Below are 2,500 nucleotides of genomic sequence, written 5' to 3'. Positions count from 1 at the left end.
GAAATCGGCAAAGTCGGCAGAATCGGCAGCGGGTGCTGGCGATGGGTCTGGACGGGCTGGATAGTCCAAGGCTCGACGAGAAAGACTGCTGGTTTAGACACTGGGGCAGTGGCAGCCCGCGGGACAGTGTCGGCAGATTCGGCAGCGCAGATTTGTGCGGCTGCAGGTTCGTCGGGGAAAATCGGCAGCGCAGATTTTGCGACGAACATGGGCTGGGCGATGGACTGTCCAGGCCAGGCAGGAAAATTTGTCGAGGGGACACGCTGACGAAACAGCGCTGGTTCAGGCACGGCGGGCAGTGTTGGAATCGGCAGCGCCGACGAAATCGGCAAAGTCGGCAGAATCGGCAGCGCAGATTTTTCGACGAACACGGGCTGGACGGTGGACTGTCCAGGCCAGGCAGGAAAATTTGTCGAGGGGACACGCTGACGAAACAGCGCTGGTTCAGGCACGGCGGGCAGTGTTGGAATCGGCAGCGCCGACGAAATCGGCAAAGTCGGCAGAATCGGCAGCGCAGATTTTTCGACGAACATGGGCTGGACGCTGGACTGGCCGGGCCATGCAGGAAAATTCATCGAGGGGACACGCTGACGAAACAGCGCTGGTTCAGGCACGGCGGGCAGTGGTGGAATCGGCAGCGCCGACGAAATCGGCAAAGTCGGCAGAATCGGCAGCGGGTGCTGGCGATGGGTCTGGACGGGCTGGATAGTCCAAGGCTCGACGAGAAAGACTGCTGGTTTAGACACTGGGGCAGTGGCAGCCCGCGGGACAGTGTCGGCAGATTCGGCAGCGCAGATTTGTGCGGCTGCAGGTTCGTCGGGGAAAATCGGCAGCGCAGATTTTGCGACGAACATGGGCTGGGCGATGGACTGTCCAGGCCAGGCAGGAAAATTTGTCGAGGGGACACGCTGACGAAACAGCGCTGGTTCAGGCACGGCGGGCAGTGTTGGAATCGGCAGCGCCGACGAAATCGGCAAAGTCGGCAGAATCGGCAGCGCAGATTTTTCGACGAACACGGGCTGGACGGTGGACTGTCCAGGCCAGGCAGGAAAATTCGTCGAGGGGACACGCTGACGAAACAGCGCTGGTTCAGACACGGTGGGCGCAGTGTTGGAATCGGCAGCGCCGAGAAAATCGGCAAAGTCGGCAGAATCGGCAGCAGGTGCTGGCGATGAGTCAGGACGGACTGGATAGTCCAAGGCTCGATGAGAAAGACCGCTGGTTTAGACACTGGGGCAGTGGCAGCCCGCGGGGCAGTGTCGGCAGATTCGGCAGCAGTGTCTGCCGATTCGGCAGCGTTGGCTTGTTGGCGCGGGGGGCCGATTCGAGTGGGGACTTGGGCAGCGGGCAGTGAAAGCAAGAGTTTCCCCGATGCTGCCGGGAAAAACGCTCCCCGGGATGGCCGGGTGAGATGACCCGGCGGCCCGCGACGGGTCATTCAATTCCATGCCCCGTCAACATAACTCCCGATGTACTGTTTGCTTTTTCGGAAGAAGAGATCCATCCCCCCATCCTCGGCCAGCCAAAAACGCTCCAATTAATGGCCGGGTGAGATGACCCGGAGGCCCGCGACGCGTCATTCAAATCACTGCCCTATCGGCTACAACTGCTGATGGGTGGGATTAGAGGCCTGCCATGGTGGTGAGGGGCGGCGAGGACCGTGAAAGCTAGAGTTTTTCAGAGGCTGCCGGGAAAAAGGCCCCTCGGGTGGCGGGGTGCGAGGACCAGGCGCGTCATTCAATTCTCTTCCCTATCAACTTGGCTCCCGTTGGCGGGATTGGAGGCCTACTGTTTGTTACAGGGCTAAAATCGTCAGGGGAAGAGCTGACGAAACAATGCTGGTTTGGATGCAGGGGGTAGTGTTGGAATCGGCAGCGCGGACAAAATCGGCAAAGTCGACAAAAAAGACTGTTGGTCTGGACATCGGGGCAGCGGCAGCCATGCCGACAGGGGGGGAAATCGGCAGCACAGATTTGTGCAGCTGCAGGTTCGTCGGGGAAATCGGCAGCGCAGATTTTTCGATGAACATGGGCTGGAAGATGGACTGTCCAGGCCAGGCAGGGAAATTCGTCAAGGGGACACGCTGACGAAACAGCGCTGGTTCAGGCACGGCGGGCAGTGTTGGAATCGGCAGCGCCGACGAAATCGGCAAAGTCGGCAGAATCGGCAGCGGGTGCTGGCGATGAGTCTGGACGATTTATAGTCCAGGGCTTGATGGAAAAGACTGTTGGTCCAGACAATGGGGCAGTGGCAGCGCGGATTTGTGCAGCTGCAGGTTCGTCGGGGAAAATCGGCAGCGCAGATTTTTCGACGAACAGGGGCTGGGCGCTGGACTGGCCGGGCCAGGCAGGAAAATTCGTCAGGGGGGCACGCTGACGAAAACAGGGGCTGCGGAGTGGAAAATCGGCAGCGCAGATTTTTCGACGAACAGGGGCTGGACCGGCCGGGCCAGGCAGGAAAATTCGTCAGGGGGGCACGCTGACGAAAAGAGGGGCTGCCG

This window comes from Populus nigra, chromosome 2, assembly GCF_951802175.1.
Source record: "Populus nigra chromosome 2, ddPopNigr1.1, whole genome shotgun sequence".
Taxonomy (NCBI): Eukaryota; Viridiplantae; Streptophyta; class Magnoliopsida; order Malpighiales; family Salicaceae; genus Populus; species Populus nigra.
The sequence above is the reverse complement of the archived record's forward strand: the minus strand, read 5'-3'. Positions refer to the sequence as shown.